Below are 13697 nucleotides of genomic sequence, written 5' to 3' on the forward strand. Positions count from 1 at the left end.
TTATCCGGTTAAAAGTACATCCAGAGTGCCGGTGCCGCCCTACACCGGGGGGGGGGGGGCAGAAGATCACAGGAACCGGCCCTGACATGCAGTGTAACAGGACTGCGCCAATGGTGAGAAAAAGTCAGAAGGATGCGGGAGCAGGTCCCTGATGGTGCCGACAGTGTGGCGTCAATGGAGAAATCTGATGCAGCTAATGCATCATAGAAAGTGGCTTGAAATTGCTGCTAAACTTGAAAGATTTGCGTGGGTGAACGGAGTAGCACGGAAGATAGCCAATGGGGTTGAGGAGGAAACTGGGGAGAAACTGGATGTAGAAGATCTGGAGGACTATACAATACAAGAGGGGCCAGAGAAGAGAAGGCAGGCGGGGGAAAGCATGACGCAGGAGACTTCTGAGAAGCCTGTAGTAGGGGAGCCCACAATGAGAGACGTATACGATCTGATTAAGTTTTGCAAAACTGCACTAACTACCCTTACAATGAGAGTGAACGGTATAAAGGAGGAAATGATCATTATGAAAGCAGCCATTAACAAGGCTGATACCAGAGTGGGGGTGGTGGAAGAGCGAGTGAGCACACTGGAAGACCAACTTTCTAAGCTGCAGAAGTCCCGCACTCAGTGCCTGCAACGGTGTGCCATTCTGGCTAATAAAAATGACGATCTAGAAAACCACTCTAGGCGGAATAATGTGTGCTTGGTGGGCATCCCTGAAAAGGCAGAAGGGACTGATCCTACAGCATTTGTTGAAGACTGGCTTCGCAATAAAATTGGCGCTATCAATATGGCCAAGCTGTTTGCAGTGGAGAGAGCACACCATGTTCCCATGAGGCCCCTCATTTCGGATTCCTCCCCCTGTACCATCCTAGCCAGGATCCTTAATTCTAAGGATAGAGACATTATCCTACGGAAGGCAAGAACGGCTAAGGATATGAGTATTAACGGCCAAATAGTGTCCCTATACTCCGACTACTCGGCTGAGTTTCAGAGGCAAAGAATGCGGTTGTAGATTCTGTCACACTAGGGTGTGACCCATCTTAATTGTCTATGGCTGAATTGGATCTCTGGCAGAGATGATACGTGCACGGAGGAAAGAACACACAAGACAAGGTATATCGTGTCTCAAATGATTCTTCCCCCATTTTAATCTCAGAGGTGTACAGTGTTTATAGCAAGAAATTGAGCTGTCTCATTGCATTACATCATGGGTTCTTTCCAAATTTCTGATTATCCCAAATCACAAACTAATATTGATCGCACATGTTCTATATTTACTATATAATCATTACGCAAATAATTATTGTTTCTAACCTAATCCACCCAGTTTCGATGAGGCTAGGTGGGTTATACACTACAGAAATAAGTCTTAGAGAATCAGAAATATCTTAAAGCTACATGATTGTAATATTCAGCAAAGCGTCCATATAGTGGTATAATTTTGATTCTTGTATATATTCATATGCCATATATTCTCCCCTTAACAGTCCCTCCTTTGGAAATATGCAAAATCAAAATCCTAATCTCGTCGAACCTATCAATCTGTCCTCCCGGCCTACCTATCTCAACAATGCTGGAACCTAACTAACTAATCTTCACCGTATACACGAGACGACCCATCTCTAGTAGATGGACCCCTCCTAACGGACTTTGCACAGGAGATAGTCAGATCCTGGACTCTCCCTCGTTGGTTTGCTTCAGGCAGACATATTACGGGGGCGGTGCTCGCATGGTTTCATAGGGGCATCTTTCATATAGGGGATCTTCAAAATTGGCATGCATGGTCATCCCTGTAGTTTCCATGGTTTTCATCATCATCATCATCATCATAATCTTCTTAAGGCATGGAGCTAAGCAGCATAGAATTAAGGCTAAAATAATTAAAACACATAAAATAGCTATTCCAAACTTTGTGAGTGCTCTTTGCCAGCCATCCCACCACCCAAACCAAGTGTCCCATTGATCCTTTACTCCTGAGTTTTGGGCTAACTCTTCTGATAGGTCAGTGAGGCCTTTAAGTGCTCTAGATATACTTCCATAGGGGGGCAGTGTTGTTGGGTATGTAAGTGCAACAGTTGGTACCTATCATTTTGCAGACTCCACCTTTTTCTGCTAGGATCATATCTAGAGCCATCCTGTTCTGGAAGGTCATGATGGATGTGGGGCCTAACTGTTCAATAAGTCCCCGTGTTCTGTCCAGCCATATAATTGCTGTCTAGAAAGTCATTTTTTTGTGTATTAATCCTTCATATATTTCATACTGTAAGGTAACAGCACCACCTGCTGGCCGTTTTAATGCATAGATTCTAGTTTAATTTGCATTGTATTGTGGGATTGTTCCTGTTACTTCATAGTCTTGTTTATGACACTGTGAGGGGAACAGCAGCCATTATTCCTCCATATGTCTTAGGAGAAACTACACCATTTGTGTTCTTCATGCTTCTTAAACAGCCTGCTCTAAGCATAGTTGGTAAGCAGTATCTAGGTGTTATAATCCTGTGTTTATATCGTTTGTTGTATTAAATAGGTAATCATCAGCTATGTATTACCTCATGGTACCTATGTATTACCTCATGGTACCTATGTATTACCTCATGGTACCTATGTATTACCTCATGTTACCTATGTATTACCTCATGGTACCTATGTATTACCTCATGGTACCTATGTATTACCTCATGGTACCTATGTATTACCTCATGTTACTGTGTATTGCAGACTATCTGTATTTTATGCTCTGTGCAGTTATATATTCTGAAATGCTCCTGTTATTGCATCCTATAGTTTCACCCTTTCCTATCACATCTGCAATCAATAAAAGGTTACAATTTTATAGCCTCTTTTCTTAAAGAAGGCAGGGGGTTTAGCTACATGTCTCATTGCAGACCCTGCTAAGGTGTATGAGGACAGTATACCCCGTATTGCATCTCTAGTAAAATTAACAAACCTCTTCTGATTATAATATAGGTAATTTATCCATTTTACATTCTTTTTTACCCCAATCATGGGGATAATTGATTCAAAACCAGCTGCTACCTCATTTCTGGCTTTAAACTTGTTAGATACCCCCTGTGGAACCCCAATGGAGTCTATGTAGATATGGCGGTCGAAGGAACTTTGTAGTTCCCTTCTTACCCTTTTTGGCAGGTGATGAAAAGGTTGAGAGATATGGAACTGGCGTATTCTACTCGGTATCCTAAGCTCAGTGTTGTGGCCCTGGGATCTGTTCACTTTTTTCTTCTCTGGAGGAGGCCACCACGTGAAAAGGATCAGAGCTGGTAAAGGAAGGGAGCAGTGAGAAGACACGCTGAGAGACTTGGAGGATGCGTGTACTTGTGAAGAAGGGAAGATGGATGGTGTTATATAGAGCCTTTTTGTTCCTGCTTTCTAGTTATTATGGACAATGGAGGGACTGTAGATGATAGCACACATAAGTGGAGGAGAAATGGAGGGATTGAAAGTAATTCACGGTTTTTAAGCTAACGTTTGGGAGGGGGAGCCCTTTCAGGCTATGGGTTGATTCTAGGGGTTCTTGGAAGAAGTATTGTCCACTACGGGATTGGGAAGGTATACGTGTTGGGAAATATGGGGGGTGATAAGATTAAAATTCTTAATTGGAAAGTGAGGGGGTTGTCTTTCCAATTAAATTTTTCAATTTCCGAAGAGCGGCGATTATGGGCTATATTAGGAAGCAGGGGGGACCGGATGTGATATGCCTTCAAGAAACACATTTGATTAAGGAGAAGGTGAAGGTGTTGAAGAGAAGATGGATTGGGAGGTCATATCACTCCACATACTCCTCATATGCCAAGGGGGTCTCGTTGCTAGTAGGAGCGTCCACACTCTTTGAGGGAATTGAAAGCCATGTCGACAATGAAGGCCAATACGTTTTTGTAATCTGTAAAATTTTTGAACTATTGTTATGTATGGTGGCCATATACATACCGCCTCCGTACTCGGGGAAGAATATCCAGGAGGTGATAGAATTGTACAAAAGGGGTGCGGGATTACTGTTATTAATTATTGACGATTTTAATAATGTGATGGATAAACAGGGAATAGGGTGGCCGAAAATTGACATCATTTGGGTACTGTGTGAAAGAATTTGGAATGGTAGACCTGTGGAGGGTAAGGAATAAGGATGTGGTGTGTTCTCATGGATCTCTCTCGTGAATTGATTTGGCGCTAGGTAATGAATTGTTGGCACGATTGATTCGTGGAGTGGAATATCTTCCGAGAGTGATCATGGACCATAAACCTCTGGAGCTGCTTATTAAAAAGACCTGGGGGTTGTCTAGACTGGAGTGGGTGGAGGCTCCATCCACTATGGTTGGAACATATTAATATGGAAGCAATAAAGGGGAGTTAGACAAATATTGGCAGATCAATCAAGGTAGTGCTGACAGGCGAGTGATGTGGGATGCCATGAAAGCATATTTGCAGGGTTTTCTGTTTCGAGAAATTTTTAGATGTAAGTCTAAAACGAGATCGTAAGACCAGGGCAGTGATGTAGACTTTAGAAACGGCGGAAAGGGAGCTGATAGTGAACCCGCCAGTGGAGAGTGAGAACGGGCTCAAGAAAGCTCAGGAGGGAGTCGACGAACTATATATATAAAGAAAGTAGAGAAGAAAAGGGCTTTCTAGAAGGCACGATTCTACTACGTGGGTGAAAAGGTGAGGCATTTGCTATCAGTAGTGGTGGCAGCACAGAGGGATACCTCATTTGTATACAAGCTGAAGAGGGGGACAGAGGTGGTGGATACGGAGGATATACTGGAAGATTTTAGATGGGTTTTATGAGCAGCTATATTCTTCTGAGTCAAGAGCCTCCTCAGCAGAGATGGAAGTACTTATTGGGGCGGCGGGACTCCCTAGGATTGCAGAGAGTGACAGGAGGAGACTGGAAGAGCCTATAACACAGGAGGAAGTTGAAACAACTATGATGTCTATGACAATTAATAGGGCTCCAGGGGTGGACGGGCTCCCGCGTGAGATCTATAAACAGTTGGTTGAGATGGTAGCACCTAGAAAAAAGGCGGTCTTCGAGGAGGCTTTGGAGCATGGTGCACTGCCGTTGTCCATGAGGGAGGCTGTGGTAGTGGTCATCCCTAAGGAAGGTAGAAATCCGACGTTGGCAGAGTCCTACAGGCCCATTTCGTTGCTGACGGATGTAAAAATTCTGGCCAAAGTTATAGCCAACCGATAAACGAGTTTGGTGCAAGATCTTGTCCACCCCGATCAATCCGGATTTATGCTGAATAAGTCTACAGCAATAAACATACATAGACTCTTTATTAATCTGCAACTGCTGTCTGATAACGGGGGTCATAGGGTGGTGGTGTCGTTGAATGCACGTAAAGCATTCAATAGAATCGAATGGAGCTATCTTTGGAAGGTGTTGGAGTGCTTGGGATTTGGAACAACCTTCATATCTTGGATACGGCTGTTGTACACATCCCTAACTGCTAGGGTTAGGATGAACGGGCAGACATCTAGACAATTCGTTCTTCATAGGGGGACCAGACATGGGTGTCCGCTGTCTCTACTGCTTATTGCATTCGCAGTGGAGCCTTTGACACAGACCATTAGAAAGGCAGCCTCGGTCAGGGGGTTTAAATATGGATCTATAGAAGAAAAAATAGCTTTATACGCAGATGATGTTCTGCTTTTTCTGGAAGACACTGATGAGTCCTTGCGGGGTGTGATGAGCATATTTGGGAGATTTGGGGCTATGTCGGGCCTGGAAATTAATTGGGAATAATCCAACAGTCTAGCTGTGGATGGTAATGATGTCGACCTTAGGATAGAGGGGGATGGTAGTAGGTTGGCGGTTGTGCGGCAGTTCAAGTACCTGGGCATTCAGGTATCGCTCCCGAGCTATATAGACCTGAATCTAATCCCGCTATAGGGTAAGTTCAGAAGCAAAGTGGGAGCGTGGTGTAGATTACATCTATCAGTAGTAGGAAGGACAAATCTGATTAAAATGGTGCTGATGCCCCAGGTGTTGTACGTGCTGCACAATACCCCATATGGTTACCTAAAGGGTGGTTCCATACAATCAATAATATATTTAGGGATCTTGTGTGGGGGGAAAAAACAACCGAGGATTAGACTGGAAATATTACAGAGGCCTAAAGATGAGGGGGTCTGGCACTCCCGAGTCCATGGATTTATTATCTTACAGCTCAGAGTCAACATCTGAGGGCATGGAGAGAGAAAGAAGACATGGGTTTAGTGTGGCAAATATTGACTTGGGTACTGGGGAGAAACTCATTGGTTTACGTACTGGAGGCTGGTAGTTTTAGAAAACTGGGTCTGTCATGCCCCACTCTGGCCCTAGTACACAAGGTGTGGGAGGAGATTAAAAGGATTAGGGGACCTGTGGATTCCAGTATAGACAGCTTTGTCACGCCTACATAGGGCAGAGTAAGGGTATGTGCACACGTTGCAGATTAGTCTGCAAAATTTTCTGCACAAAATCTGCATCTCTTGGCAGAAACCGCAGGGGAAAACTCTGTAGATTGTAATGCGTTTTGGTGAGCGGATTTGTTTCTGCTTCTGTAGAAGAGAGATTTAACCCCTTAATGACCAGGGGTATTTTTGGTTTTACATTTTCATTTTTCCCTCCCCTTCTTTCCAGAGCCATAACTTTTTTATTTTTCCGTTTATATGGCCATGTGAGGGCTTATTTTTTGCGGGACGAGATGTACTTTTAAATGACATCATTGGTTTTACCATATCGTGTACTTGAAAACGGGAAAAAAATTCCAAGTGCAGTGAAATTGCAAAAAAAGTGCAATCCCACACTTGTTTTTTGCTTGGCTTTTTTGTTAGGTTCACTAGATGCTAAATCTCACCTGCCATTATGATTCTCCAGGTCATTATGAGTTCACAGACACCAAATATGTCTATGTCCTCTTTTATCTAAGTGGTGAAAAAAAATTCCAAAGTTTGCTAAAAAAAAAAAAAAAATTTGCGCAATTTTCCGAGACCCGTAGCGTCTCCATTTTTCATGATCTGGGGTCGGGTGAGGGCTTATTTTTTCCGTGCCGGACTGACGTTTTTAATGATACCACTTTTGTGCAGATACGTTCTTTTGATCGCCCGTTATTGCATTTTAATGCAATGTCTTGGTGACCAAAAAAACGTAATTCTGGCGTTTTTAATTTTTTTCTCGCTACGCCGTTTAGCGATTGGGTTAATGCTTTTTTTTATTGATAGATCGGGCGATTCTGAACGCGGCGATACCTAATATGTGTATGTGGGATTTTTTTATTCTTAAACATTTATTTTTTTTTTTACTTTTGGCATGCTTCAATAGCCTCCATAGGAGGCTAGAAGCTTGCGCAACCCGATCGGCTCTGCTACATATGGGTGATGAGCAGATCGCCCATATGTGGCAGATTTACTGCTGTGCTTTCAGCGCCGACCACCGGGTGGCGCTGAAAGCCATATGCCTGGAACAACCATAGAGGTCTCATAGAGACCTCTGGTTGTCCAGGCAACATGACGCCGACCCCCGATCACGTGACGGCGGCCGGAAATGCTATTTAAATGCACGCTGTCAGCTTTGACAGCGGCATTTAACTAATTAATAGGCGCGGGCGGACGGCGATTCCGCTCGCGCCTATTGCGGGCACATGTCAGCTGTTCATAACAGCTGACATGTCCCGGCTTTGATGCGGGCTCAGCGCCGGAGCCCTCATCAAAGCAGGGGAGATGTCTGATGACGGACTGTGTCCGTCATTGGACATTAAGGGGTTAAGAATGGACAGTGCCAGAAAGGAAAACGCTACTGCAGATCAGCAAAAAAGAATTGACTTGCTGCAAATCTGCACGGATTTTTCTGCAGCATGTGCACAGCAATTCTTAATTTATCAAAGACTAACATTGCCTATGCGCTACAATGCGGATTCGATGCAAATCCACTTGGCAATAAACGCTGCAGATCCACATCAAAATCCGCAACGTGTGCACATAGCCTAAGACTGTTTCTATGAGGGTCCAAAAAGACATATTGGTGGACTGTGTGTGTAGTGATGGGGGAACAAAAGAGTTATGTAAGGTATTTATAAGGACTTAATGCACACCTTTTTAACCCCTTAACCCCCAAGGGTGGTTTGCACGTTCATGACCGGGCCAATTTTTACAATTGTGACCACTGTCCCTTTATGAGGTCATAACTCTGAAACGCTTCCATGGATCCCGGTGATTCTGACTTTTTCTCGTGACATATTGTACTTCATGTTAGTGGTAAAATTTCATTCGAATAACTTGCGTTTATTTGTGAAAAAAACGGAAATTTGGCAAAAATTTTGAAAATTTCGCAATTTTCCAACTTTGAATTTTTATGCCCTTAAATCACAGAGATATGGCACACAAAAAACTTAATAAGTAACATTTCACATATGTTTACTTTACATCAGCACAATTTTGGAACCAAAATTTTTTTTGTTAGGACGTTATAAGGGTTAAAAGTTGACCAGCGATTTCTCATTTTTACACCATTTTATTTTTACGGACCACATCACATTTGAAGTCACTTTAAGGGGTCTATATGATAGAAAATACCCAAAAGTGACAACATTCTAAAAGCTGCACCCCTCAAGGTGCTCAAAACCACATTCAAGAAGTTTATTAACCTTTCAGGTGCTTCATAGGAATTTTTTGAATGTTTAAAAAAAAAATTAACATTTTCCTTTTTTTCACAAAAAAATTACTTCAGGTCCATTTTTTTTTTATTTTACCAAGGGTAACAGGAGAAATTGGACTGCAAAAGTTATTGTGCAATTTCTCCTGAGTACGCTGATACCTGATATGTGGGGGGGAACACTGTTTCGGCGCATGGCAGAGCTCAGAAGGGAAGCAGCGCCGTTTGACTTTTTCAATGCAAAATTGGCTGGAATTCAGATCGGACGCCATGTCACGTTTGGAAAGCCCCTGATGTGCCAAAACAGTGGAAACCCCCCACAAAGGACACCAATTTGGAAACTAGACCCCCCAAGGAACTTATCTAGATATGTGGTGAGAACTTTGAACCTCTCAGGGCTTCACAGAAGTTTATAACGTACAGTCGTAAAATTAAAAAATCACATTTTTTTTCCACAAAAATGATCTTTTCACCCCCAATTTTTATTTTCCCAAGGGTAACAGGACCGTAAAAGTTATTGTGCAATTTGTCCTAAGTACGCTGATACCCCACATGTGGGGATAAACCACTATTTGGGCGCATGGCAGAGCTCGGAAGGGAAGCAGCGCCATTTGACTTTTTTGGCTGGAATTGGGATTGGACGCCATGCCGCGTTTGGAAAGCCCAGGATGTGCCTAAACAGTGGAAACCCCCCACAAATGACACCAATTTGGAAACTAGACCCCCCCCAGGAAATTATCTAGATGTGTGGTGAGCACTTTGAACCCCCAAGTGCTTCACAGAAGTTTATAACGCCCGGGTGTAAAAATAAAAAAATCATTTTTTTTTTCACAAAAATGATGTTTTTGCCCCCAATTTTTTATTTTCCTAAGGGTAACAGGAGAAATTGGACCCCAAAAGTTATTTTGCAATTTGTCCTGAGTAGGCTGATACCCCATATGTGGGGGTAAAACACTGTTTGGGCACATAGCAGAGCTTGGAAGGGAAGGAACACCGTTTGACTTTTTCAATGCAGAATTGGCTGTAATTGAGATCAGACACCATGTTGCGTTTGGAGAGCACCTGATGTGCCCAAACAATGGAAACTCCGCAATTCTAACTCCAACCCTAACCCCAACAAACCCCTAACCCTAATCTCAGCCCTAACCCTAATGGGAAAATGGAAATAAATACATTTTTTTAATTTTATTATTTTTCCCTAACTATGAGGGTGATAACGGGGGGTTTGATTTACTATATATGGCGGTTTTTATGTTTGGCAGCTGTCACACGCTAAAAGACGCTTTTTATTGTAAAAATAGTTTTTGCATCACCACATTTTGAGGGCTATAATTTTTCCATATTTTGACCCACCGAGTCATGTGAGGTCTTATTTTTTGCGGGACGAGTTGACGTTTTTATTGGTACCATTTTCGGGCACGTGAGATTTTTTGATTGCTTTTTATTCCGATTTTTGGGACGCAGAATGAACAGAAACCAGCATTTCAAGAATTTCTTTGGGGGGGATGCGTTTACACCGTTCCGCTTTCGGTAAAATTGTTAAGGCGGTTTTATTCTTCGGGTCAGTACGGTTACAGCGATACCTCATTTATATCTTTTTTATGTTTTGGCGCTTTTATGCACTAAAAACAATTTTATATAAAAAATAATTATTTTTGCATCGCTTTATTCTGCGAGCTATAACTTTTTTATTTTTTTGCAGATGATGCTGTATAGTGGCTCGTTTTTTGCGGGACAAGAAGAAGTTTTCAGCGGTACCATGGTTATTTATATCCGTCTTTTTGATCGCGCGTTATTGTACTTTTTGTTCGGCAGTATGATAATAAAGCATTATTTTTAGCTTTGTTTTTTATTTTTATTTTTTAAGGGGTTAACTAATGGGACAGTTTCATAGGGCGGGTCGTTACGGACGCGGCGATACCAAATATGTGTACTTTTTATTGTTGTTTTTTTTTTTAAATTTTCAAAAAATGGATTTATTAGGGAATTTTTTATTTTTATTTATTTGGAGTTTTTTTTATAAATTTATTTTTACACTTTTTTTTTTTTTTAACTTTATTACTATATCCCGGGGGGACATAACTGTCGTGACATATCTCTGATCTGTCACATCACAGATCGCTGTGACAGATCAGCGATCTCAGGACAGTATGGCATATCAGCGTACTCAGGAAAAATTGCACAACTTTCGGGGTCGAATTTCTCCTGTTACCCTTGTGAAAATAAAAAATTGTGGGCTAAAAAATCATTTTTTGAGGGAAAAAATTATTTTTTTTATTTTTATCGCTCTGCGTTATAAACTTCTGTGAAGCACTTGGGGGTTCAAAGTGCTCACTATGCATCTATATAAGTTCCTTGGAGGGTCTAGTTTCCAAAATGAGGTCACTTGAGGGGGAGCTCCAATGTTTAGGCACACACGGACTCTCCAAACGCGACATGGCAACCGCTAAATATTCCAGCATATTTTCCATTCAAAAAGTCAAATGGCGCTCCTTCCCTTCTGATCCCTGCCATGCGCCCAAACAGTGATTTATGACCACATATGAGGTATCGGTGTACTCAGGAGAAATTGTCCAACAAATTTTATGATCCATTTTATCCTGTTGCCCAAGTGAAAATGAAAAAACTGATGCTAAAAGAAAATTTTTGTTGGAAAAATTTAAATGTCAATTTTTTCCTTCCACGTTGCTTTAGTTCCTGTGAAGCACCTGAAGGGTTAATCTTCTCGAATGTACTTGAGAGTAGCTTGAGGGGTGCAGTTTTTAGAATGGTGTCACTTTTGGGTATTTTCTGCCATATAGACCCCTCAAAGTGACTTCAAATGTGAGGTGGTCCCTAAAAAAAAATGGTTTTGTAAATTTTGTTATAAAAATGAGAAATCGCCGGTCAACTTTTAACCCTTATAACTTCCTAACAGAAAAAAAATTGCTTCCAAAATTGTTCTGATGTTAAGTAGACATATGGGAAAAGTTATTTATTTATTAACTATTTTGTGTCACATAACTCTCTGGTTTAACAGAATAAAAATTCAAAATTTTAAAATTGTGACAATTTTTGCCAAATTTCCGTGTTTTTTTTTTTTCATAAACGCAAAAATTATCGACCTAAATTTACCACTATCTTGAAGCCCAATATGTCTTGAAAAAACAATCTCAGAATCACTAGGATGTGTTGAAGCGTTCCTGAGTTATTACCTCATAAAGGGACACTGGTCAGAATTGCAAAAAATGGCCAGGTCATTAAGGTCAAAATAGGCTGGGTCATGAAGGGGTTAATATTCGCCGCCTTCATCTTGACCTACAGTTTCCAGCTGATAACTCTGGTGTTGGAAAGGTTCGATCTGGGTCTACAAATTATTTCCTGTGTAAAGCTGCTCATTAGGGAACCGAGGGCTAGACTAAAAGTTAATGGGCGTCTCATACCTGCCTTCTCGCTGAGTAATGGAACATGGCAGGGATGAATCCCTGTATTTCCTGCTCTTTGTGCTGCCCACAGAGTCCCTTAGCAGTTATTTGAAGTCGCTCAGGTATTGAGTAGATAACATAGAGGAGAGAGTGGCACTTTTTGCTTATGATACCCTGTTGCTTCTGGCAAACTCCTGACTACAACCTTATACACAGCAATTGAGGTTATTGAAAGGTTTGGTCAATACTTGTGGTAAGTTATTTAAAGGGGTTCTTTGAGACTGTGATAAACATGGCAAAGTGGGCATAATTCAAAACTGCTGCCGTCCTGGTCACCTGTTAGAATAGCTGCATCTTAAAGAAACATAGCTTTAGATTTTTCTAAAAAATGGGCTGAAAATCTCGGCTTATACACGAGTATATACGGTAAGTATAGAAGCTTTAGAAATGTCTGTCTCTCTGAATGCTTTTTCGGTTCCTTGGAGACTGGTTGATTCTCTCTAGCGCAGTGGGTGTCTCTCCTGGTGCAGCGGTTTTCCTGTGGTTGGCTCCTGTTGCTGCCATCTGTCCCTGGCCTCTGCTGACTGCCGTGGTGTTGGACTACTGCCTGTAATGTAAGTATTGTCCTTTTTTTTTCTACATTGTTTTTGGATCTTTACAAATTTAATTTTTCTTCATTTTTTTTCCTGTAGTGTTTCACTTGGCTGCTGGCTGCTCTTTAACCATGTCCTCCACTGAAGAACAGACTTCTTCCCAGGGTGGACTGGACAAAGGTTATGTAATCACATTCGCTTTACTGATTGGTATGTATTGACTGGCAATACTCCACATGTGTTAAATAATGTAATTTCTTTACAGGTACCTGGCAGTGACACTTGATATAGATAACGAACAACTCATCCACCTAGTGCGTGAGCGAGGACCGTTGTGGGACACCCGTGACCGACCGTCAGCACTCCGACAATGTGATGAATCGACGGCTCTGGGAAGAAGTGGCAACATCACTGCTGCCTGGTTGGTACCGTGCCACGGCGTGAGCCAGAAGTGATTTTGGTAAGTATTGCAGTGTGGTCTGGACCGGCAGTGAACCTGTGAATGGATGGGCATTGTTTACTAAATCCGTTGGTGCTTGATGAAGGACCGCTTCAACAAGGACATGAGAGCATGAGAGAGGAGCTTCGGGTTCAAAGTGGTTCTGCTGCAAGGTTCAGAATATACAAATACCACCTGGACCTTGCCTTTCTGAGGCCTGAACTTGCTCAGTGAACGCAAGTATAGAATTTTTTTTTTTTTTCTTTTGACTAATGTTTAATTTTTTTCTTCACACAGAACCTGGAGCAGTACAAAACATCCCACAGTCTCCTCGGTTGAAGTGGCCCCTCATCTACCAGCCACTGAACAGACACAGTCCCAGTCATCCACCAGCAATGGAGCAACCTCGCAGGGTTCACAGGCTGGGGAAGAGGCAGCTGTTCCCTCAAGTTTTCCCCTCTCCCATGCCTCTGCTTCTGCTGGGTCTTCTCATCAGCGGCAGAGGGCCTGGGAGAGGTCAGGCATGCCCGAGTTTCTTCAATTCAGCTCAGGATGTGGTTAGGTTGATTGCTGACAGAGTGAAGAGTGGGTTCAAGGAAGTCAACAATCGCCTA

General features: G+C 42.2%; 1 protein-coding gene across 4 annotated transcripts in view; it reads left to right on the forward strand.

The window, feature by feature from the left end:
- Positions 1–13697, forward strand: part of CEP135 (centrosomal protein 135) — a 234113-nt gene that overhangs the window by 133295 nt on the left and 87121 nt on the right. The window lies entirely within an intron of this gene.

The sequence above is a fragment of the Dendrobates tinctorius genome, unplaced genomic scaffold (genome assembly GCF_039654945.1).
Source record: "Dendrobates tinctorius isolate UK_male_01 unplaced genomic scaffold, ASM3965494v1 ptg000079l, whole genome shotgun sequence".
In the NCBI taxonomy this organism is placed as follows: domain Eukaryota; kingdom Metazoa; phylum Chordata; class Amphibia; order Anura; family Dendrobatidae; genus Dendrobates; species Dendrobates tinctorius.